This window comes from Chenopodium quinoa, unplaced genomic scaffold (assembly GCF_001683475.1).
Source record: "Chenopodium quinoa cultivar QQ74 unplaced genomic scaffold, ASM168347v1, whole genome shotgun sequence".
Lineage (NCBI taxonomy): Eukaryota > Viridiplantae > Streptophyta > Magnoliopsida > Caryophyllales > Amaranthaceae > Chenopodium > Chenopodium quinoa.
This window is the reverse complement of record NW_018743555.1, coordinates 1,384,892-1,412,082: the sequence shown is the minus strand read 5'-3', so window position 1 is coordinate 1,412,082 and position 27,191 is coordinate 1,384,892.

Sequence of the window (27,191 nt, the reverse complement as noted above, 5' to 3'; positions counted from 1 at the left end):
CCCTTCTACTAGGTGTTGAGTGAGGCTTTGTAATGATTATTTGAGATAAATTTGATGATAATTGTGTGATTAAATTGATTGAATTGATGTTGGCATGTTGTTTGTTTTAGATTGGATTGATATCCCATGATAGCACACTTAATTGCATATTGGTTTTAGTTTGACAAGGGATTGTGAATTAGAATTGATATATTTGATTGCATTTTGGGTAATTTTCTTATATGCACCTAGTCAATGAGGGATCTAGGCTAGGAATTTGAGAGATTACTTTTGAGTGTAGTTAATTCTCATTATAATTCTTTCTTTGCATGATTGATTAACAAATGGATTCTCATTAGCTTATTAATTGTTCTAAGTGGATCTTTTCCCCTAGTAGACTTTATCATACCTTGTTCTTTATATGTGTTTTAGTGTAGTTGTAGTGTCCTTTATCCGTAAATCGACTTCGGCATAGCTTAGGCATTAGATTAAGAACAATCTAGCATTACCGTTCCTTGTGGTTCGACTCCGAACTTACCACTAGACTTGTTTAGGGGTTAGTTTTAGGATTTATAAATTTATTTGATTGAGTGTGGAATGTGCGACCGTTCTAACGCCCGTCAACACTTCAAGGTCATTGAGGTCTCATGATTTTCTTAGCTCTTCCTCCATCGTGGGTCGCATTAGACCGCGGGCTTCTTCTAAGGGTCCAGAGGATGTCCTTGCTCCGGCTAACGTGAAGCCTCTAAGGAGTGCTCTTCCTTCACCTCCTCCTTGATATGTCTATTTTATATAGTAATTTACCCCCGTCCCTTAGTCATAATTAGTAGTGTTTTTTTGCTCTTTCGAGCCACTTTTATTACTAATTTGTGTTTTCTAGTGTTTTCGTAGTCTTTGTTGAGTTTTGTAGGAAATTGCGCCTTTGGAGCATTTTCTCGGGTTTTTCATGGAGCGACTACGGGAATTAGAAGTGTACGACCATATTTGAAGCCCAAGGCCGGTTAGAAGTCATCGAGCCGGTGATTAAGGGCTCGGCAATTGGGATCCCGAGGTATTTGGACCGAGTATTCAAGACCTGAAGAGGAAATCCGGATTGGGCCGAGAAATCAGGCCCAATCAAAGTCCAAGCCTCAAAGTGAAGCCCAATTGGGCCCAAATCAAGCCCAATTGGGCGCGGCGCTAGTGTTGTGCGTGGCCTATAGCGCGCCCGATCGTGCGAGTGTCTAGCACGATCGGGCGATGCTGATGAGAAGGAACACAAAGAAAAAGGCGGGCCTGATCGGGCGGCCCTTCGCCCGATCGGGCGCGTGTTTTTATATAGCCTGATTAGTTTAGTTTTAATTTTTGTTTTAGGAAACGTTTAAGTATGAGATTTGTACGGAATTTTGGATTATCTTCTTTCTTAGACTTTCTCTCTCTACTTAGGATTTTTCTCTCTCTCAACTTTTCTCTGAACTCTTGTTCTTAATTATTTCCATTAGTACAGATTAGTTTGGTAACTATTTCTCCTCTCTTAATCTTAGTTGTTTATTTTATTTCTTTCATCATGACTTGTTTTATTGCTTTGATTAGTTCAGTTTTATTATGAGTGAGTAGTTTTATTTCTAGGGTTTATGGGGATCCATGAATAATATGAAGGGGTAATTTATGGTTATTAATTGTCAATTCTAGATTAATTTCCTATTGATTGAATTAATGCTCTGTGGTTAGATTTGCGCAGATCTTTTATGCATGAGTTTAACAATATTGATTCGAGATTCGACATATGAGAATTGATGTTTAGGTCTAGTTTCAATAGGCAGGTTAATTTATAAATGGTCAGGTCGAGATTCGAAAGATGAGATTTAATACCGGTAAATTAATTGTGTGATTATAATACGTAGCGAAAGCCCGTTATAATATGATTAATATATGCATTGATAAATGATTATTATACTCTACCCTGGAATATTATTTATTGGTGAACCTGTGCCCTAGATCCTTTTAGGAATAGAAAGACTTGTTTCCCTGTGGAGTTCAACCCTACTTCCCTATCTACTTTAGTTAGAGGATTTAGGTATTACTTTTGATTTGGGGATACGACTTTACCCTGTCAAAATTTGGCGCCGTTGCCGGGAAAACAGTTTTATTCTTATTTCTGATTATTTTTTGTACTCTAGGTTATTTTCTCTTTGTCTTAGAGAGCATTAGTTCTTTGAGGCAAATCTCATATTTGCTTCTAGTTTTTGTTTATGCCTAGGTGTTCCAGATCAGATTACATCCCATTCGATCCTAAGATCGAACGTTCCTTCCACAGACAGAAAAATCACTACAAGCAAATCCTGGCGAATTCCGGTGATAGTAACAATAATCACCGAGACCCTCCAACTGGTTCTAGCGATTCAGAGGTATCATCAGATCCAGAATCAGAGATGACGGCTCCAAAGAAGCTTAGTGATTATTCACAACCAAAGCTTATGGATTTTCCACATATCACCCCCACTCCGGCTCTTGATGGGGTTCAATTTGAAATTAAACCTCAATTTATAACGATGATAGAGAGGAAGAAATTCAGTGGCGCCAAGGGTGAAGACCCGAATCTTCACATTGCCGACTATTGTCAATATTGTAACACCATCAGGCAAGCCGGGGTCACTCAAGACCAAATCAGGGAGATTCTCTTTCCCTTCTCTTTAACTGGAAAAGCTAAATTGTGGTTTAATGGCTTAAATAGAACTGCACTTGGTATAACTGACTGGGAAACTCTTGTTTTGAATTTTTATAACAAGTATTATCCTGCAAAGAGAACAGCCGTACTACAGAGTGCGATCCAGAACTTTTCCCAAGAAGTCGATGAATCTTTATATGAGGCTTAGGAGAGGTTCAAGGATTTACAAAGAGATTGCCCTCACCATAATTTAGCGCAATGGCAGTTAATCCAAGCCTTTTATAATGGCCTTGGAAACTCTTCTCGAATAATTTTAGATTCTGCAGCTAATGGGAGATTTATGAATCTTGATGTTGAAGATGCAGGTCAAGTTATTGAAGACATGGCGATACACAATTCCCAATATGGGAGCCCTAGAGGATTTTCTAACAAGGGGAAGCATAGTGTTGACTCTGTATCCTTTTCGCAAGCTCAACTGACCTCTATTTGCCAAAAATTAGATAATCTTAACTCTGCTAATGTAGCTAATGTTTCCGCGATTAATAATAATTCTAATGAGGCTTTCTGTGAAAATTGTGGTATTGTAGGTCATTGGGAGCAAGATTGTTGGAGTTCCGTGGAGCAAGTTAATGCCTTCCAATCTTATAGGAAGAATAACCCATACTCCAACATCTACAATCTTGGGTATCGGAATCATCCGTACCTTTCCTACCGGAGCACTAATGTTCAAAATCCACCACCACAAGAACCACAGGCGCCGCAGCAACAGCAGCAGAAATATTATCATCCCAATGCTAGCCAGAAGAACCAACTACAACAAACCTCCTCATCTTTTGACCCTTCTCTGGTGGAAATTAGAGCAATGTTGGTTAATATGCAAAAGCACATGGAGAGTAGAGATGCGACAATTGATCAAATTCTAGCGCATAATAAAATTGTAGATAATCAAATTGCGCAACTTTCCGCTACTCTACAAGCCCGCCAACAGGGAGATCTACCGGCACAGCCGACCTGGCCTACGGATCAAGCATTTGCAATTACTCTATGGAGTGGTTCAAACTATGAAGGGCCCCCTATGCCTAGAGTTGATGAACCTGTTTTATTAAATAATGCTAATCTTGATTCTGTTAAACCAAACAATGTAGTTGATAGCCCTGCAGGGCTAAAGGATAATACTAACATATCTAATTCTATATTGCAGGGTACAGCTCCAGAGAAGGTGGCTACTCCAGATAAGAGCAACAATGCTCCTAAGCCAATCATCAAACTTCCATTCCCCAATCGTCAATTGGAGACAAACTTGGATAAGGAGTTCTTGAAGGTGGTAAAAGATTTGAAGGTAACAGTTCCCTTCACTGAATTAATCACACAAATCCCCTCGTTTGCAAAATTTATGAAAGAAATATTGACGAGAAAAAGGTCTGTTAGTGAGGTAGAGACAGTAGCTTTCATTGCGGAGTGTAGTGCCGTACTCAAAATAAGTCTCCACCTAAATTAAAAGACCCGGGTAGTTTTTCTATCCCTTGTCATATCGCCAATCTCTTAATTGATAAAGCATTATGTGATTTGGGTGCAAGTGTTAGCGTCATGCCATTATCTGTGTGTTCTAAGTTGAATATAGGTAAATTAAAAGCTACTAATATAACTCTACAAATGGCCGACCGTTCTTTCAAATACCCCTTAGGTGTTTTAGAGGATCTCCCCGTCAGGGTAGGAAAATTTTATATACCTGTAGATTTTGTTGTTCTTGATATGGCTGAGGATATGCAAACCCCAATTATTTTGGGTAGACCATTCCTAAACATTGCAGGAGTAGTCATAGATGTAAGAAGTGGTAAGTTAACATTATCAGTAGGGGATGAAAAAGTTGTTTTTAATCTGAATAATGCCCCTAAAAGCCCCATGACTGAGGAGAAATGTTTCAGTGTTAATGTGGTTGAAAATTATTCTAACAAGCCCCAAGCTCTTGAAAAAGATCCCTTGGAGGCGGTATCTTGTGTTGCATCCCTTTCAGATGAGATAGACAAATGACAGAAGGAAGTCGATGCAATAGAAAGAGCACTTTACACCGTTGGTCTTGGTTTCGAAGATGAAAAGGTGGAACCGATCGAGCGATTTGTGCAAATCAAGCCTACGGCAGGTATCCTGCCAGATCGAGTTGCAAGTATTGAATGCAATGACAATTTGAAGCAATCCTCGATCAAAGAAGGATCTTTGGTGCGTATCATTGAAGATCCTCCCAGTCCAAGTTAAGGAGGATCCACCAGATAAGGTGATTTAGCGTCCCACAGGGTATGTTAGAAAGCCGCATCGGAGCCTAAACACCGCTAGACCGGGTGAGAAACCACCCGATCAAGCGTTAGGCTAAGGGTCCTAGTTATTGTACTTGGTAAGAAGGTCGTGCGGGACCTTAATAAACCAGCGCTTTGCGGGAGGTAACCCGTATTTCTTGCTTTCTAGACTAGTTTTCCTTTTTCTTTATTTTTATTTTTATTTTAGAGAGGTGAGGAGAGTGAAATTTTACCATTTATAAGTGTTTTTGTACAGGCATAGGTTTGAGAGGTCAAGAGACTTAGAAAAATTTGAAGACGAAAAGAAACGAAGAAAAGCTAAGGACATCTGACTGGGCACGGGCCCGATCGGGCGGAGCTCGCCCGATCGGGCGCGCAGGCAAGGATAATTTTCAGCTTTTAATTCGCCCGATCGGGCGCGCATGTAGGGCTGGAAATTGGAGCTTATTTCGCCCGATCGGGCGAGGTTGCTCGATCGGGCGCGCAAGTGCAGTTAGAAACTCGAGATAATCTCACCCGATCGGGCAAGGTTGACTGATCCGGTGCAAATCGAGTAAAGGAAAAGAAATGTCGGGCGAAGCTCGCCTGACCGGGCGAGTGAAAGGGCAAAATTTTTGTTCGTGTTCGCGCCCGATCAGGCGGAGCTCGCCCGATCGGGCGCGCAACTAAGGTTCTGGGTTTCAGCATTATCCGCCCGATCGGGCGAGGCTTGCCCGATCGGGCGCGCCTTATTTGGCCGTCCCCTATATTCTTTTCCCCTTCTTTCTTTCCTCACTTTCTTCTTATTTCATCTTCTTCTCCATTACTTTCTCTCTCTAAAACCTCCATTTTTACACCTTCAAACTCACTTATTTTTAAGATCTTCTCCAATCCTTCTATCAAAACTCAAATATTTTTGCATATTTTTAGTCCTTTCATCTTTCTCTACAATCTACACCTAATTTCTACCATTTTCTCTCAATTTTCTCTAAACCCTAAGAGAGAGAAAGTTTTCAATTCCTATATTTTTTAATCACAATGGCTCTCAAGAGATCAAGAACTGTAAGGGCGGAAAGCTCAAGGCAACAAGAGGCCAGAATTGACTTGGATTTGCAAGTTCCGGGATGGGAGAGGGTGGTCATCACCACCCAAGAGCAAAAACAAAGAATGATCAACCTCACTTCGAGGCAGGTAATTCCCACTCGCTTTATTCATCACCACCGTTATTAGATTAGGAATTGATAAGCATGTAGAAAAGTTGTTCAAGGGAGTTGGCATGAGTGGTTTCTTTAACATGCATTACGATACTTATGATTACTTAACCTTAGAATTCGTTTCTAGTTTTAATGTCATAAAATCTAATGCTTTAATTTCTCATGTTCAATTTAGATTATTCAATAATGATGTTAGACTGACATTGAAAGAATTTGGTAAAATTTTTGAGTTAAAATTGGATAGGCCGGTTGAACCTCCCCAAGATAACATCGCCGTTGTCTATCAATCCCTTACGGGGGATCCTAATTTGAACCTCCAACATGCCAAGGGCACTTGGATACAACATCCCGTGCCAAAGCTTTGGCAACGGTTTGTCGGCCTTACCATTTTTTGAAGGCATGAACCCGCTAATGTGAGGCGGGAAGAGCTTGAATTACTAGGGCCATACATGATCCCTAGGAGTGAAAATCTCAACATAGTCCACAAAATGGCCAACCACTTCCAACGGGTGGCCAATGCGGCCGAGGCGGGTAGGTCTAGGGTACCCATTTATTTTGGTGGCCTAGTAACACACATAGCGATCAAACACCTTAACTTTGTCCCTAACGATGACGGTAAGGTAGCCGACCCAACTATTATGGACCTACCCTATTTAGGTGGTCTTAATTGGATTGATGTCATGAGAGGTGAGACTTGGTGGGTGATTCAACGGGAATCGGGTAGGAGGGATAATGCTTTCACTTTACCCAACCCCACCTTGACCAAATTTGAGAAGGGGAAGCCTTCTTACACTTTCTAGATTAACGGTCAAGGTGAGGTTCAACCACCTCACCCTTCACCACAACCCCACCAATCTCCCCTAGACCACTCCCCCACTCACCATTCACCACACTACCCACCACCTCCACCCTTCACCTATGGTATACCCACTTCCTCGGTCGACTATAACGTCGACCCTAATGCCCCTTATCACTTTTCGGCTTTTAGGAGCCAATTAGACCGTAGCGAGATGGGGCAAGGGAGAGTTGAGGGTATGATGCAAAACCTAGATTCTAGGTTAAGCACCTTGGATAGGCGGGTAGGACACATATAGAGGAACCTCGGGAGGGGTCTATACCCCATGTATGATGATTATGCCCATCGGGGGGCTATCCCCCCCGATTCACTTGTTCCCGATTGGTTCCAATATCCCCAAGGAGGGTATTCTCACCCCGGTGCGTATGGTACTTATGTGAACTACTCTTCAGTCCATGGTTATGGGGGTGATGCTCCTTTTGGGGGTATGGGGGGGAAGGTAGACCCTAACTACTTTGCAGGTGGTTCGGGTTATGGTGGTGCTGGACCGAGCCAGGGTGGTGCTGGCTCGAGTCATGGAAGAGGATATGATAGGATGGATGACGATGAGGAGTAGCTCCTCCTAGCTACCCTCCCAAGTCAATGAGGACATTGCTTGATTTGGCTTGGGGGGAGATTTCTTGTATATATGATAACTTTCTTTCTCTTTTCTCTATTTATGTTTTCCTAGTGTAGTTTTTTATTGCTTTCTTATATATAAAAATACAAAAAAAAAAAAATTGAAAAATAAAAAATCCAAAAATACGTTCCAATGAATTGTAAATTATGCTTCCTTGTGCCCCTTACTTGAGAAAATTGTTTTGGTTCTTGGTATTTGATGATAGGCATTGTGGATTAGTTGATCATGATTTGATGTTTGATTGCCTTGAAACTTTAACATGCGTCAATTTTGTCCAACTACTTGTGAATATAGTGCTTGACTAGTTGATTTGGTAAGGAACGTGTGATAGTTCCATAATTCCTGGTATGTCAATGAATTTGAGTATTGGTTTGCAACTATTAGTAATATTTATATGATTCATTATTATGCACATTGAGGAGGACGAAGGCATTTATTCTTGTAGGTAGCCTCCAGATATTGTAGATACATTTGTTCCCTTCTTGCTACCCATGTTGTTGCCTTGACTTTTTGTTGCTTTATTAGCCATATTACAAGCCTATTTTGCCCCATTGGTTACTAGTCCCAAGCTTGGCTTGGGGGAGCTATTAGTGAGTGAGGTGAGGGAGTTTGTAGTGTGCTTATTATTTGCACAATTTGGGTGGGCTTTTGAGAAGTTATTTTGTTTTTGATCATGTTTATTTTTGATGAGTTTGAGAGTTATATTTTCTTGAAAAAATAAAGCATGATGTTATGAAGAAAAAAATGAAAAAAAAGGGAAGTTCAAAGAGAAAAAATATGTTGAAAAAATAAGTGAACTTCAAAAGAAAAGAAAAAAAGAGTTCAAATGTTCTAGTTGAAGGTCGATTAAAAGAAAAATAATTTTGAGCCTCAATGAAAAATTCAAGTTTGGAACTAAAGTTTGTTTATTCACTCTACTCCTTCATTATTATATTTTTATGAGTGATATGTAAGAGTTGGGATTGTTTATTATGATTGGAGTATATTTGGTTGATGTTAGAGTTGGTTATGTAGGAGATGTTGATCGTTATTAATTTTGATCATGGGTTTTGCTAGGATTTGCTCCCTTAAGCATAGCTTTTCTTTCACTTGTTCCCAAATGATTCCTACCCTTTACCCTAGACTTACATTACAAGCTTTAAAGACCTTCTGACCTTTGTGCATAGAATTGTATGAATGTGAAAGTGTTGTTTATCAATGCAAGTTATAATTTGGCATATTTCGAGTCGACTAGTAGGACTGAGCGTTCATTGTTTTATACACATGTGAGTGTGAGTTGGGAGGGAATTGTTCACATAAAGGGGTTGGATGGAGAGCGATCGAGTACATCTTTTACTCGCCACAAAAATGAGAGTTGAGTGCGTGAGCACTAGTCTTGAATTCTATATGCTCTTGTGGTTTGCTCTATTTGACAATTGTTAGGGAAGATTGGTAATTAGATGGATTTGATTGGTTGATTTTGAAGCATGTTTATTTGATTTACCCTGAATTGTTTGTGTTTGATTTTTACTTTTGGGGTGAAGCATATTTATTGATTCATTGATGAGATCTTTGCTTAGTGACAAGCAAAGGTTTGGCTTGGGGGAGTTTGATATGTCCATTTTATATAGTAATTTACCTCTGTCCCTTGGTCATAATTAGTAATGTTTTTGGCACTTTCGAGCCACTTTTTATTACTAATTTGTGTTTTCTAGTGTTTTCGTAGTCTTTGTTGAGTTTTGTAGGAAATTGCGCCTTTGGAGCATTTTCTCGAGTTTTTCATGGAGCGACTACGGGAATTAGAAGTGCACGACCATCTTTGAAGCCCAAGGCCGGTTATAAGTCATCGAGCCGGTGATTAAGGGCTCGGTAATTGGGATCTCGAGGTATTTGGACCGAGTATTCAAGACCCGAAGAGGAAATCCGGATTGGGCCTGAGAAATCAAGACCAATCGAAGTCCGAGCCTCAAAGTGAAGCAAGGGCCCGATTGGGCAAGGTCTAGCACGATCGGGTGTGGCGCTAGTGCTGTGCGTGGCCTATAGCGCGCCCGATCGTGCGAGCGTCTAGCACGATCGGGCGATGCTGCTAAGAAGGAACACAAAGAAAAAGGCGGGCCTGATCGGGCGGCCCTTCGCCCGATCGGGCGCGTGTTTTTATATAGCCTGATTAGTTTAGTTTTAATTTTTGTTTTAGGAAACGTTTAAGTATGAGATTTGTACGGAATTTTGGATTATCTTCTTTCTTAGACTTTCTCTCTCTACTTAGGATTTTTCTCTCTCTCAACTTTTCTCTGAACTCTTGTTCTTAATTATTTCCATTAGTACAGATTAGTTTGGTAACTATTTCTCCTCTCTTAATCTTAGTTGTTTATTTTATTTCTTTCATCATGACTTGTTTTATTGCTTTGATTAGTTCAGTTTTATTATGAGTGAGTAGTTTTATTTCTAGGGTTTATGGGGATCCATGAATAATATGAAGGGGTAATTTATGGTTATTAATTGTCAATTCTAGATTAATTTCCTATTGATTGAATTAATGCTCTGTGGTTAGATTTGCGCAGATCTTTTATGCATGAGTTTAACAATATTGATTCGAGATTCGACATATGAGAATTGATGTTTAGGTCTAGTTTCAATAGGCAGGTTAATTTATAAATGGTCAGGTCGAGATTCGAAAGATGAGATTTAATACCGGTAAATTAATTGTGTGATTATAATACGTAGCGAAAGCCCGTTATAATATGATTAATATATGCATTGATAAATGATTATTATACTCTACCCTGGAATATTATTTATTGGTGAACCTGTGCCCTAGATCCTTTGATATATTGTTTTCTCCCTATTCTCAATCTTCGTAGTTTAGTTTCATATTCAACTTATATATTGGTTACTTCATAATCTAGATTATGTTAGTTAATTAGGAATAGAAAGACTTGTTTCCCTGTGGAGTTCGACCCTACTTCCCTATCTACTTTAGTTAGAGGATTTAGGTATTACTTTTGATTTAGGGATACGACTTTACCATGTCACTCCTCGCAACAATCTTAAGAGAAAATTGGAGATTCCTGCTGATGTTGATGTTGTCAACTTTTCTTATGACTCTCTAGCCCCTCACGTGGGTAATTTGCTCTTCCCAACCTTTAAAAGAGCCAGTCCTCGTAGACTTTTGCTGACCTTTCTCAAGAGGCTGTTGCGCAGTCCTTTCAGGTATAGTATACTCCCTAAAAAAATAAAAAAATAATACTGAATGTCTATATGTGTCATCCTGACTTTACTGTGTGCTATTGTAGAGTTTTCAATCATGTTTAGGTGTATTGAACAAGGTGTCAGAGTTAACTTGGGCTTATGATGTCATGAAGAAGGAGCGTGATGCCCTTGCTGATAAGTATAAAGCTGCCACTGACGCTCTGAAATCTGAAAGGACCAAACACAAGGAGTGCCTTGCTAAGCGGGATGGGTTGAAGAGTACTTTGAAGGAGGCTGCGAATGACTCTCTTGATGCGGCTAGCTATTACTTTGGGAAGGCACGCTTGGAGATGATGGAGGACTATCAGCAGGGAAAGCATGAAGCGTGGGACTATGCTGCTGAGAAGTCTGCTTTTGAGAAAACCTTTCATGTAGGGACTACTACTCTTGGCACATTGCTGTTGAGCTATGCTGGTGAGGAAGTCGACTCTCCCATGAATGAGGATGCTAAGGATGGTCCTGAAGATTCAAAGTCTGTTCCTGAAGAGAGGGTTCTTGTAGACAACAATGGGGAGAACTAGTTTCAATTGTGCTGTGTCACCTGTTTGTTTTCAACAATTTCAATTTCTTTAAGTTATGTTTGTTTTAACTGCCTTAGTGCAGTTGGATATTTTGCCTTTTGTTTTTGTGCTGCCTTGCTGCGGCTGGATGTTTTGCTTATTTTGTTGCTCTTTGCAACTAAGTAATTTTACTACTTTGTGATGCTATGCACGCTTTCTTGCCATCCTTGCGTTTCTTATTGTATTGCAGTTGTATTACGGTTGTATTACAGTTGTATTTCACTTGTATGTATGTAGCATTTCTTACATGTATTGTTTGCTTGTTCTGCAGGACATTTTTTATGATGTTCTTCCTTCTTGTGCTTTGTATGGCAGCGTAATTGTTGTCCTTGCAAAACAGAATTGGGTAAAGGGTGGTCGTGGGTTTTCCCAACGACCCTCCGATGCCAAAGTCAGTACTTGTAGTGAAAATAAAATGAATTGACTAAGTTCAAGTGAAGAAGAGTACCTTTTGTGCTGCACTTGGTTGTTGGAGAATTTTGCTTTTTTCTTTTTTCTTCTTTTTTTGGATTTTTGTTGTTTTTTCTGCTGTTTTTGTTGTTTTTTTGTAAAAACAAAAAATAATTGGGATAATAACTACGCACCTTCACTCTTCAAAAATCATAGAGTTTTAAGCGTGCTGCGTTCCAGCTTCTTTGTACCTCTTTTCCTTCTGCGCTCCTTAGTCTGTAGGCTCTGTTGCCTACTACCTTGATGATTTTGTAGGGTCCTTCCCAGTTGGGTGCTAGCTTTCATGCGTTTACTTCCCTGGTGCTCTCGTACACCTTTCCGAGGACCCAATCTCCTATTTTGAAAACTCTTGGTCTGACATTCTTGTTGAAAGACCTTGTTACTTCTTGCTGGTAGGCTGCCATCCTCAATTTTGCGTCTTCTCTAAGTTCATCTACGGTATCTAGGGTTATGTATCAGTTCGACTTGGTTCCTTTCCTCTATCATTAACCCATACCTTGCAGTGGGGACTTCTACTTCTGTTGGGATTACCACTTCGCATCCGTACACTAGTGAGAAAGGGGTGTGTCATGTAGCACCTTTTGGAGTTGTTCTATCTGCCCATAGTTTATTAGGTAGTTCATCTGCCCATTTCCCTTTTGCACCTTCAAGTCTTTTCTTCATGTTGCCTATTAAGACCTTATTGCTTGATTCTACTTAAGGTTTGCTTGCGGGTACCTTGGTGTAGACGTGATGAGGGAGATGTTCCATTCTTTGCAGAACTTTGTTGTTTTATTGTTGATGATCTGGGACCTGTTGTCTATAATGATTTCTGCTGGTACTCCGAATCTGGTTAAGATGTTCCTTTAGATGAATGAGATGACATGTTTATGTTTGATGTCCTTGTATGCTTCTGCTTTGATCCATTTTGAGAAGTAATCCGTCATTGCTAAGAAGTACACTCTTTGTCCTGATATCAGTGTTGGGTGCAGCTCTTCAGATGGTTTGTGTGTTAAAGGTGCGTGTTTTTGACAGGCCAAACATTTCGTAGAAAATTCTACAGCTTCTTTCCTCATGCTAGGCCAGTAGTATCCCATTCTTAGTACTCTGTTGGCTAGGTTTCTTCCTCCTGAATGATTTCCGCATTCGCCACTGTGTAGTGACTGTAGAACTTTTAGTGCTTCTTCTTTTTCTAAACATCGTAGGAAGGGTCCTCCTGCAGATTTTTTGAAGAGCACATTGCTGATAAGACAATACTTTGAGGCTTTTAAAGTGAGTGCTTGTGCTGCCACCTTCCCTGCTGGTGTTGTTTTGTCTAGGAGGTAGTCTTTGAGAGGTTTCGTCCAGTTTCTCTCTTCTTTCTCTGTAGGATTCGTTTGTATTTCGTATACGTTCGTGGTTGATTCCTTCTCTATAGCTTGTGAGAGTACGTGTACTAGTGGTATAGCTCCAAACTCATCGGGGTTGATGTTTGATCCCAAGTTTTCCAAGGCGTCTTCTTTAGTGTTAAAGTTCCTGGGTACCTGGTCTATCTTGAATTCCTTGAATTCCTTAATCAGCTTCTTTGTTACTTCTAGGTAGGCTATGATTTTGGCGTCCTTCGCTGCATATTCCCCGTTAATTTGATTCTCCATGAGTAAGGAATATGATATCACCTCTCAGTGTTGTATCTTCATGTCTCTTGCTACAGTTAACCCTGTGATTAATGCCTCATATTCCGCTTCATTATTGGTTGCTTTGAAATTGCACCTTATTTCTTGTGCTATTTTATCCCCTTGTGGCGATGTCAGTACTACTCCTAGGCCTACGCCTCGTATGTTTGCTGCATCATCTGTATGGAGTATCCATTTTTGTGTAGCTTTTGGTTCCTGTAGGGCTAGTACTTCTTTTTGTGCTTCTTCCTCAAGGGCTGGGCTGAAGTCTTCTATGAAGTTTGACAGAGCTTGTGACTTAATAGCGGTTCTGGGCTCGTATTGTATATCATACCTGCTTAGATGTAGGGCCCATTTCTCCATCCTTCCTGACATTTCTGGCTTTCTCATGATGGCCTTAATGGGGTAGTTGGTTCGTACCCGAATAGAATGGCTTTCAAAGTATGGGCGTAGTTTTATTGAAGCAGTGACTAAAGCTAAAATGATATCTCCAAGGATGCGTACCTTGTTTCCGCACTGAGTAAGGTTTTGCTTACGTAGTAGATAGGGACTTGCTCTTTGTTGTCTTCCTTGGTGAGGACTGCACTGATTGTCCCTTCAGATACTGCAAGGTACAATCAGAGTGGTTCTCCTTCTTTTGGTTTGGAGAGTATCAACGGGTTGGCTAGATATTCCTTTAGCTTCTGAAATGCTTCGTCATGCTCTTATTCCCATTTGAATTCCTTGTTCTTCTTCAATACTTCATAGAAAGCTTTGTTCTTGTCGGAAGACTTTGAGATGAATCTGTTCAGTGCTGCGATTTTCCCTGTTAAGCTCTGCACGTCTTTCTTTGACTTTGGTTGTTCTAGATCCCGGATGGCTTTGACTTGGTCTGGATTGGCTTCTATCCCTCTTTGTGTTACCATGTTACCTAGGAATTTCCCTGACCGAACTCCGAATGTGCACTTTGTAGGATTTAGCTTCATGCCGTACTACTTCAGGATGGCAAAGGCTTCCTTGAGGTCCTTGACCTGATCAACTGCCTTCTTGGACTTGACTACCATGTCGTCTATGTAGACTTCCATTGTGTTTCCGATCTGTTCTGCAAACATCTTGTTCACTAACCTTTGGTACGTTGCTCCTGCATTCTTCAATCCAAAAGGCATTACCCTATAGCAAGAGATTCCCTGGCTAGTAATGAAAGCGGTCTTTTCTTGGTCGTCCTTGTGCATGATGATTTGATTGTACCCACTGTATGCGTCCATGAAGGAGAGTAATTCGTGCCCTGCTATTGTGCCCACCATGGCGTCAATGTGAGGTAACGGGAAGGGATCTTTTGGACAGGCCTTGTTTATATATGTGAAGTCAATACAGATTCTCTATTTCCCGTTCTTCTTTTTGACCACCATTACATTGGCAAGCCATTATGGGTAGTTTACTTCTCTAATATTTTCTGTCTTCAACAAATTTTGGATTTCTTCATTGATGGTCTTGTTCCTTTCTGGCGCAAATTTCCTTCTTTTCTTCTTCACTGGCGTATGCATCGAGTCTATGTTTAGTTTGTGAGTAATCACGTATGGGGAGATTCCTTTCATATTTTCATGAGTCCAAGCGAACGCGTCTTTCTCTGCTTCCAAGAATTTAGAAATTTGCTAACGAAGATCTATACTCAACTCCGATCCTATCCTGGGTTGATTTGGGTGGTTAGGGTTCAGCTGGACTTCTATGGCTTCTTGTTCTTCTACTATGCTCTGTTTCTCTTGACCCAGCCGAACCTCTGATTGCTATGCTGAACTCTTCTTTGTAGATGTTTTAGTGCAATCTTGTAGCATTCTTTGGCTTCTTTAGGATCCCCTTTGATTTCCTAGATACCCCACCTTGTAGGGAACTTAATGACTTGATGGTATGTGGAAGTGATGGCCTTCATCTCATGTATCCATGGTCTGCCCAGAATCATATTATATGATGATAGGGTATCAATCACTAGGAATTTGACTTGTAAATTGACCCCTTTTGCGTAAGTGGCTAATGTGCTCTCTCCACTTATCTTCTTAGTTTCCCCACTGAATCCTACTAGCATTGTTGACTTGTTGATGATGTTCTTCTCATTGATGTTCATATGTTTCAAGGTATCAAGCATGATGTTTGCGGAGCTTCCATTGTCAACAAGGATTCGCTTGATCATACAAGTTCCAACTGGGAGTGAGATTACTAGGCCGTCATGATGGCCTTCTACTGCATCACTTTCTTCGAACATGATGGGGATATCCATTTTTTACCTTTCTCTTCTGTCGGGCTGATCCTTATGGCTTTCTTTTGCATGCCGCTTTGTTGCTGAGTATGTTAGACCGCATACCTCTGACCCTCTTAATATGAAACAGATAGTCTTGACAATTGGAGGAGGAGGTGGGGGGCCACCTTGCTTGGATTCTTTTTCCCTTCCTAGAATTTTGAACCTGTCTGACAGGAACTCTTTGAGGTAGCCTTTCTTCAATAGGTAAGCAACTTCCTTCCTAAGCGTAACGCATTCATCGGTTGTATGGCCAATATATGAATGGAAATTGCACCATCTTGATGGATCCTTCTTTTCTCCAGGTCTATCACTCATTTTGGGCCATTTCACAGTGTCTCCCATTTTGTTCAAGGTCATAATTAATCCTGCATGGTTAACATTCAAGGTCCTAATTACTCTCCATGTCTTTGCACAACACGGTACAGATCTGAGGACTGCTTCTCGATTTTTCTGCTACTAGCAAATTGAATCTTGAAGAGATTCACCATTCCTGCAAAATATCGAATTGTCCCATTATCTAAGTTAATGAACCAAGTTAGGGCTGGACCTGATAAAGTGGCTCCGAAGCCTTTGCACATGATAGCTTCCCTGATGTCTCTAGGGATTGGGCTAGTCATCATCTTCTGTTTGTAGAGGGATACGTGCTCATCAGGGTCAGTTTTTCCATCATACCCGGCCATGTTGGGCGTGTTGAACCTCTTTGGCACTTCTACCATGGCGATCTCTTCTGAAAAAGGAGACTCTACATAGCCGTCCGCTGCTTCTTCTTCCATGGGCTTTGGCACTCCTGGGATTTTGGCGATCTTGGTCTCAAATGCTTTGAGGTACTCCTTAACCACCTTCTCTATCTTTCCTTCTTCGGTTCCTTCCTACCTGTTCTTCTTGGCAGTTCCTGCATCTAGAAAATCTAATTCCAGAGGCTGTTCCCTACTGTTAGAGCCTTTTTCCCCGTTAGGGGGTATGAAGGTTCCGGACATGTCAAGCTGCATGGCTATACTTTCAGTGCTTTTTCTGGTGTTGACGGTTTTGGATGCAACTGATTGTATGTGGCTGCGCAGGGCTTCATTTTTTTGGTTAAGCTAGTGATTTTGCCTTCGGTTTAAACCTTTTGGGATAACAATGTTTCAATTTGTCTTTTTGCTATCTAAGGTTTGACGGAATGCGTTCATTCCTTCATTGATTTCAGCGATGGTGAAAGAAACTGGTTGTCCAGTCATGGTGATTGTCTTGGTTTTTGGCGGATTGGTAGGTGAATTGATTATCAGCCCCACGATGGGCGCCAAATTTTTTAGGCAAATATCAGCTAGGGCATCTAAGAATTTGCTAAGATTTTAGGGGTAATAATAATCAATCTATAAATATCGAATATAATAACCAAGAACGATAATAAAGCAATAATTAACCAATAAGTAAGTGTAAGGAATAATTTCAAGCTTTAAATCCCACTAGCTTGAACCCCACTGTGATCATACACTAAAGTACGGTGGCGTCCAAAAGGGAAGAAGATAGAGCAAAAGAGTCGCCAACAAGTTTTAGGAACTTGTAAACCGTTCATAGGATGAAGGTTACACCCCTTAACGATCCAAGAGATCGTCAACTCCATAAGGTCTAGAACCAAATAAGGGTTCGGGGATGAAGGTACAAATCCAACCTAAAAGAGATCGAACCTGCCCTAATAATAGGCATCTACTTTATTCTGATCGTATTCATGTGCGCTTTTTAATTAACATGCAATCAATAGGATTACCCTAAACCTGTTTATCTATGTTGGTTGAATATTAATGCACAAACAAACCTATTATTGGCGATCACTTGAATTATAATCACATTAACCCTAACAAGATTATTAAATATCTTATTAAGCATGATTACAAGTACAAATTCCCTTTAAACAGGCAATGAAGGTGATCAAGAAATAAATATAAATCAAGCAACAAAGAATAAATAATCATAACAATAATTATAATCGTTATAATAATAATAATATTCATAATCATCATAAATTATAACAATTAAAATCATAATCATGTTCATGTTAATATTAAAGCATAATAAAGATAGCAAGATCCTAGGCATGATACTAACAAGATTAATAACAAACCCTAGCATGTCACTAAGCAATAAAAATCAAATCTTTAACCCTAACATGATACTAACAATCATAAACATTAGGAAGAGAATAGGAAGCATCATAACAATCATATTTAATATTAAAATTCACCTAGACATGACACTAGGAATCATAATAACAATTTAAACATGATTTCTACATCATAATATCAATAAATCAATTAAAGTACTTACTTTGATGCCTCGTACCTCTTTCTAATAACAAAATACACACGTTAGTAACTTCAAGGAAAAATAATAATCAAAGCAATTAAATTAAATAATTGAAAGAGAGATTTGGGACCAAACCCTCAGAAATTAAAACCTTTCACGTCTAGGGCGAAGGCAACTTCTAATATGGCTAGGTGTTTCTAGCTCTTGCGAATGCGGAATTTTGTATGAAAACAAAGTAAGAAGGAATTGAATAAAAGAATGCTAAAGAATTAATGATTGTTGATGAAAGCTTGCGAATGAATAGAATTCGTCCCTGAAAACGGAATTTTTGATACGATATTTATAGAGAAAATCAGCCAAAAAAGATAATTTAACAAAACAGAGTCTGACGCACGCAAAACAAGGTTGGCGCCAACCCTGGCTAGTTGGCGCCAGGCACCAGTGGCTAGCGCCTGGCGCCAATGGCTAGCGCCTGGCGCCAAGCCTGGTTCCAGGCGCCAAGGCCTGGGGTTGGACGCCAGTCTTGATTTTAACACGTTTTCAAAAATCCGATAAGTTTACCGTACTGGAGGATAAAATAATATAATTCCTTCGAAAATGCTATTTGATTTTGATTAAAACTCTGAACAGTCAACAAAGTCAACTTATCAATGCTAATTGAATTAGGAATGAAAAGAACCTTCTAGAAGAATCTAGAAGACTAAAACCATTCCTAATTGCATTAGGAATGATAAATCATATTAGGCCCTCCCCTAGATCATTGGGCCGCACATAAGGCTCAAACCGGGCCCTGTTTGGTAAATTGGCCATAACTTCCTCAATATTCATCGGAATTGGGCTTATAATATATCATTGAAAAGGTCTTTGCCAGCCCCATCCAACTACACTATTATTGGACCCATATCATGGACCAACCAAACTGGATTGGCTATTTTCTAAAAATAAAGTTTTAAAAACAGAGAGAAGAGAAAAGAAATTAAAACTTTCCGCAACACTCGACCTTTCCACACTTTCGTTTCATTCGATTATGATTCGACGTGAAAGGTACTTATCACTAGGTTTGGTTTTGGGGAGACACAAATGGGTGTCTACAGTAAGTAATAAGTAAACAATAAGATCAGTTTGATAAGTGTAGAGATACAATACTGAGTAAGTACAGGCTTCTTGTTCAGTGGGGACATAGGTCAGTAATCATAAGCAAAATAATTAGTTTATATTGAGGTGTGTGTGAGCCTACATACATGTTATAATGTCTGACTTTGCTATTTATACCTAGGAGCTACTAGGGTTACAAAGATATCAAATATATTTGAACACGGAAAATATTTATTGATTCTATCTTGTTTCCCTGTGCAGTAGGTGTATTCTTCGCAAGTATCTTCGAGATTGATATTCTTGATCTTGCTTGCCTTATTTGCTCCAATTAAGCCGTTTTTCCTAATTTGGTGTATTTCTTGATCATGGAATGGTGCCCTAAGTGTGTTGGGTTGTTTACAGATACGGGCTTGTTGGCGTCGTTCGAAGTGCGCCTACGTTAAAGCATGTGTGAATATGCTTGGCACTCATAGGAAGTGGGAATTGACGTATACGATTAGGGACAACGAAAGTAGGGAGCCGCTAACAAGTTTTTAAGGAACTTGTAAACCGTTCACGGATCATAAAAGGCAACCACGAATAAAGGGACAACAAAGGCAACAACGATTGACCCGTGAAGGTTACACCCCATTCATAATCCATGAGATTACTAACTCCATATGGTTCGGAACCACGAAAGGAGGATCGGGGATGATGGTACGAAGTGAGTCATGGAGTCACATTCGCCCGTGTTGGCCTCTACTCGATTCTTATAGTGAAAAGCATTCATGTGATCTCAAAGGCATACAAACAATAATTCAATTCGCTCTAAACTATTATTTGACTAAATTGGCTGAATATTAATGCAACACATAATTCTAAGATATTTGTGACCACTTCAATTAATAATAAGATTAAAAAGGATCCTAAACCGGTTGTCCAAATTATCTTATTAGGCGAGATTTTCAATTACATATTCCCTTTAAACATGCATTATGGTGATCAATAAAAAAAAATATAATAGAACAACATTAATATTAGAACCAATTTAATCACAATTCCAACATCATAAAAATCGTTAGAAAAATAATAGAAGTAAAAGGAACGTGATCCTTACTTTGATTCTGTTTGTTTGCAACTACAAAATAATAAACGAGTTAATAACTTCAAGGAAATAATAAAGCAATAATTAAATCAAATGAAATAAAATAGAGTTGATTTTGGGGCCAAACCCTCAAACAATTCTACCTTTCACGCCTTGGCTTAAGGATAGAACCACGAGTAAAGTATGGACTCCTTTGAGTACTTGAAGAAAGAATTTTGAAGTAGAAAAGGGTAGGCTAGTGTTTAGGCTAAAGCATAGAAGAGAGAAAATTAAATCAGAGAATTACTCGGTGCCCCGTACATCAGAAATGAGGGGGTATTTATAGGGAAAATGTGCTGAGGGAGCACACGGAACCCTAAAATGATAAAAACCCTAAAAAAGTATCCCGTGACACGGAAAACTGTACCGTGACACGGGAAGCTCCACCGTCAAACGACACACTTTCCCGTGACACGGTACACTTTTGGTGTGACGCGAGAAATTTTCAGAAAACGGGATAGAAAACGCGTTAAGGGTTTACGCAGAAAAGACACGGAATGTCCCATGTCACGGCAGACCTCCCGTGTCACGGGAAATCCCACCGTCAGACGGGAAGGATTCCCGTGACACAGTAGGTACCTGCCGTGGCACGGGAAATTCTAGTATGTTTTTCCGTCTAAATACATTTTTAACCCTAATTTCCTTCGTCATTTTAAGTGCCGATTAATAATTTCGGGCCTTTTCTGACTTATTATTATTTGGGCTAAGATAAGAAAAAAAATTAAATAAAAATAAATAAAAGGTTTGAACCAAAATAATTAATAAAACAATAAAATAAAAATGGTTTGGGCTAAAATAAGTTTGGGATGAAATTAAAACTATGCTTTTACCAAACATCAAGTCTAATCCATGGACTGTTCAAAAATATGTATTTGATAAAATACGATTTTTTAAGCACTCTCGGGATTAAATACTAAACCTGACCAATAGTGGCGGTGAAAGGTTGTTCATCATCGGGTTTGGTTTTGGGGAGACATTTTTAGGTGTCTACAGGGCCCAACATGAAAGTAGACTTGAAGAGCTTTCCAACAATAGGTCACACGCAAAATTTCATTAAGAAACGGAAAAGTTACAGAGGTTTGAAGTTGGCCAGTTTTGCTGTCGTGCTTTTGCGCCCGACCGGGCGAGCGTGGCCCGACCAGGCCCACTCACCTATTGCTTCTGTAATACTGCATTGTATTGTCGGTCTTGGTATTTCATAAATATCGAATTACGGAAGTATTAGAGCATGGGAAATAATATTCTCATCCTCATCCTCTAATATACTCTATCTTTTATTCTTGTTTTGACACCTCATTTTCTCTTTCATATACCCCACTTTTCACTAACTTCATCCTTTAAACTATTTTTCATCCTCTATTTCCTCCACATCAATTAAGAATCCTCTTTCTCATCCTCCTATTCTCTTTTAAAAAATAACATTGCCAAGTGTCAAATAATTATAGGTGCATGTTTATGTTTTTTTTTTTTTTAAAAAAAATCTCTTATCTCTCCTCACGTGTCACCCACTCCACAATTCCACCCAAAACTTGGCTCTTGAGCCAATGCATCTTCATCCTCCATCTATAGAGGATCCACCATCATCCTCTTTAATTGAGGATCCTCTTAAAAGGTTTTACAACAATTCTCATCCTCTAACTTCACAAAAAACATAAAAAGGATGAGGATTGTAGTCCCCATTGTGGGTACTCTTAGGGGCTGTTTTTATTTTATAAAAACCATTTAGCTAGAAAAAGTTTTCCGCAGCTTTTGATTAGATGAGGGTTATTAGCTTTAGGAAATTAAGTTTACTTTTTATTCTTTTAGTTTTTATACACTTTAACAGCTTCCATTATTTATTGAGTTTTTTTTTCTTTATAAGATTCTTTAGTTTTAGTTGTTTTCTGGTTAATTTTGTTTTGCTTCTTTCGTCAATTTTGTTTTCGTTCATTAGTATTAGTTGTTTTCTTATTTTACGATCATAACTTGAACTTATTTTCTTTGATTTCTTGTTCTTGCTTACCTTTATCCTTATTTTTTTTGCTTTGATCCTTATCATGTCTTCTTTAATTGCTCTGTTTAGTTTAAATTTAATTATGTGCGACTAGTTTAATTCTAGGTTTTTGGGGAATCTATAATTAATATGAAGGGATAATTTATTATTGTTGATTATAGATATTGCATGATAATTTCTTATTGAATTGTTTTAATTCTTTACACTTAGATTATGAATCGAGCAGATGTGATTTAATTGCAAAAGTATTGTAATATTGAATTGATGAATCGGGCAGATGTTAATTTGATTTAAGGGCTATTTTCAGTAGGAACTTAGATCTAGTAAATTGCGAGTGCCTGTTAGATCTATGTTGATTAGTAAATTGCAAGAGCTTGTTAATCATGTTATTTGTGCAATGTTAATTATTGGTTGTTATGTTTTATCCCAGAATATCAATTATTGGTGAACCTGTGACCCTAGGCCTTTTATTATTGATTTCTCCCTACTCTTAATCTCCTTAGTTTAGTTCCTTTTAATAACAACAATTTTGGTTACTTGATAATCTATATTATATTAATTAATTAGGAATAGAACTTGTTTCCATGTGTATTCGACCCTACTTCCCTATCTACATTAGTTAGAGGACTTAGGTAATACTTTTGATTAGGTGATACGACTTTAGCCTGTCAAAATTTGGCGTCATTGCCTGGGAAACGGTTTCATATTTATTTCTGATTGTTTTTGTAGTCTAGATTATTCCCTCTTATCTCAGAGAACGTTAGTTCTTTGAGGCAATAATTCTCATATTTGTCTTTTAGTTCTTTGTTTATGCCCAGGTGTTCCAGATCAGGTTATATCCCATTTGATCCTGAGATCGAGCGCTGTTTCCATAGACAAAAGAATCTTTACATACAAATCTTGGAGGGTTCCGAGGATATCAATAATCACATAGACCCCCCCAACTAATTCCAGTGATTCAGAAGTTCCTTCAGATTCAGAATCAGAGATGACAGCACCTAAGAAGCTCAGCGATTATTTGCAGCCGTCCCTGACAGATTTTTCCACACCTTACTCCTACTCCGGCCCTTGATGGAGTGCAATTAGAAATCAAACCCCAATTTATCACGATGATAGAGAGGAAGCAATTCAGTTGAGCTAAGGGTGAAGATCATAATCTTCACATTGAAGATTTTTGTCAATATTGCAACACCATTAGACAAGCTGGGGTCACACAAGATCAAATCAGGGAGATTCTTTTTCCCTTTTCTTTATGTGGTAAAGCTAAATTGTGGTATAATGGATTGAATAGAACTGCACTTGGTATTAACGACTGGGGAACTCTTGCGTTGAATTTCTATAATAAATATTACCCTGCAGAGAGGACAACTTTGTTAAGGAGTGCAATAAAAAATTTTGCCCAAGAAACTGATGAAAGTTTATATGAAGCTTGGGAAAGATTTAAGGATTTGTAGAGAGAATATCCTCATCATAAACTAGCACAGTGGCAGATAATCCAATCCTTCTACGATGGGCTTGGATATAATTCAAGAATGATTTTGGACTCTGCAGCTAAAGGAAGATTTATGAATTTGGATGAGAATATAGCGAGCAATGTTGTCGAAGAGATGTCTATTCATAATTCCCAATATAGGAATCCCAAAGGGTTTGCAAACCAGGGAAAACACCAAGTCGATTCTATATCCTTTTTGCAGACACAATTGACTTCTATTAGCCAGAAACTAGACAATATTAATAATTCTAATTCATCTTCCGTTGCTAATGTGTCTGCTATTGGTACTAATCTTCAATATTTTGTAATAATTGTGGTCTTATAGGTCATTGGGCGCAAAACTGTAGGAGTTCACTTGAGAAGATTAATGCTTTTCAGGCTTATAAGCAAATTAGTCCATTTTCTAACACCTACATACAGGGTTGAAAAATAACCAAAATATGTCTTACAATAGTACGAATGTGCTTAACCCTCCACCACAAGTACAACAAATCCACAATGCTCATCATCACAGTATTTATAAAATACCAAGACCGACAATACAATGCTGTATTGCAGAAGCAATAGGTGAGCGCGCCCGATCAGGCCATTGTCTGCTGGATCCAGTTTCCATGCTTGAGGAAAGCCGAATTTGCGGTTTTCTATACTTGAAGAAAAATCCACCGATAACAATTTCCATGCTTGAGGAAAGCCGACAACTACTGTAATCGCTGAAATTTGCAAGTGTATGATGGTTCGATTATCCCCGAAAGTGGGCCGCAGATGATTCATACCTTCAAGTCGATTATCCAACCATATTAGGTGTTTAAAATATCGACAAAATTGATTTTGACGCTTCCTAGGGGAAAAATAGTAATTTTGATACCCTTCAACCGTCAGTTAGAATTTTCCGCGTAATTAACTGCCCAATTAGCGTGGAAAATCGTGCAATTTTAGTCAAAATTCCAGGAATATTCGTTGACAACTTTAAGAGACGTGCAGGACACGCGCGGGACCACCGTGTCATGAAGCAGGATTCCCGTGACACGGCAGGTATCCCCGTCACGCGGAACAAAGTCCCGTGACACGGGAAATCTGTTGGTTGCAAATCAGACAACTGGCATCTTTGACCAGTCCAGACCATGTACGCCACGTCAATATGTTACCGTTACACAGTAACGGAAACCATCGCACAAAAACGGGATGCTTTTCTTTTCTTTAAATTCAAGCTGCTCTCTGCCATTTTTTGCTACTTCCGCACTTCCTCTTCTCCATTTTTTTTTATTTTAAGCTGCTCAAATCACCGAGCCACGGCAAGGGTTCACCGGCGCTCGGATTTTTTTCCCGTCAGACGGAGTTCCGTCCCGTGACGCGGCGTTTCAGCTTGGTTATTGTTTCCTCTTTTTATTTTTTTTTATTTTTTTGCTACTGCTCGTTGCTGCTGCTGCTGTCTCCGTCACCTGAGGTCACCGCTGCTACTTCCGGAGTTTCGTTACATCCCAGGCTCACCGTGACACGGGCCGTTGTTATCGTGTCACGGCGGTCGTGTTGCGGTCTTCACGACTTTTCGAGCTTTTGGAGCTCAAATCTTCATCAATTCTGCTCTAATTTTTTGCTACTTTCCTCATTTTAGATTCTCCACAAGGATCCATGTAAGTTTCCTTTGATATTTGTCTCGAATTTGCTTTAAACGAATAATTTATGTAAAAACCCTTAAAAAATTAATTTGGGGATTGTTTTGATTTTGAGGTTTATGTTGAAATTCTTGCTATGACTTTATTTGCATATGTGTGTATGTGTGTTTGTGAGCAATTTGAGAGAAAAATTGCATGATTTGGTGAAGAATTGAGCAAATCACCATTTTTGGTACTACTTGTGGTAAATGGTGTTCTTTGTTGTTCATGTTGTTCTTTTGCACTTGAAATGTTGACATATTGGTTGTAGATCTTGTAAAATATTCCATGATGCGTCGATTTATTGTTTTTGTGCAATTTTGAGACATGTTTTGTGTTGTGTATGTACTGCATTGTCATGGAGAACATAATATCATGCAATTAGGAGAACATAGTATTAGTTTGACATGGAGAAACTAAATACTATAAATAATTCCATTATTTTGCTAAGTTTTAGCCTTGAGGTAAAAATTTAGCGTATAATGCAATAAATAACTAAACAACTTAAGAAATGATGCCAAGCATTTAGATTTTTTTATTAAAATGCAACTCGATATAAATAGCTAAATGTCTTATGAAATGATGCTAAGCATTTAGATTTTTATTTTTATAATAGCATTTCTAGACGACGGGATCGCGATCTTTCCACTCATGGCCGGCGTCAGGCTTTTCGGGAGGACACTCCCACGATTCCCGAGGGTATGGAGTATGACGTCTTAGAGTCTGAGCCTCGGGCCACTACGGGTAGAGGTAGGTGGGCTCCGCCTCCGTGGACCTCAAACTAGTTGGTTTTCTGTCGTGAGAACCACGTTTCTCATCATCCACTTGCCGGCATAGTTAACGGCACGCTTCGCCATCACAGTTCTTGAGCCGGAGATTTGATTCCTCGACTTCATCGGATTATCACGAGGGATCCTGCTACGAACGCCTTATGGGAATCAGCTGGTTTAGTGGACTTTTATTCGGCGATTGTAGGGTTTCGCAGCCCTCGAGGTTGTGCTGCGACAGTTGTTCGCGCGTTGTTGGAGTATTTTTGGGATACTACCAACACCTTTCACTTTGCTTGGGGGGATATGACAGTGACCCCTCTAGACTTTAGCATGATTAACGGTTAACGCTTCACTGACCGGGCCGTAGCATAGATGTCTGATCTTTCTTGGGGAGCGGCTGAGGCAGCCGATTTATTAGGTCTGATCATTCAGCATATCAGGACCCAGCTAGTGTCTCGAGGTGGTCCTAGGAGCGGGCGATTAGAGCTGGCTTCGGTTCTAGCCCGTGGTTTTGACATGGAGGAGACATCAGCAGCTGAGCAGCGAGTGCGGATCTTCATTTTGATTCTCATTTCCATGACTCTTTCTCCTATAGGAGTTCGCGTGCACTCCTTTGCTACCTTCCTTCTTTAGTCATGATTAGTGAGATAGGATCCTTTAGTTAGGCCAGCCTCGGATATGCCGACCTTCTCTTGTCGTTACGTTATGGTTGTAGACAGCTGAACGACGAGGCAACTTTTTATGGTTTTCAGATTTCTATTGATGTCCAGTATCGTCCTTCGGCTAGGATGAGTAATCTTCCCGAGGCCTTGCAGCTTTCAGCGTACCGCACTATTTTGGTTGGTACCAGACGCTTTGTCTGGTATCTGGGGGAGCGTGTTGTTCGTCAGCACAGTGGTGATCGCTTTGTGGTGCCCTTATCTCCACCGGAGTCGATGCTGGACTCGCGCTTGCTTAGGGAGTTAATAAACAGGGGAGAGTGCTACACTTTTCCTTAGCAGGAGCTTGTGTGCATGGAGGGTGATTATGCGTAGGACTTGCTTCCCTCTCTGGCTCC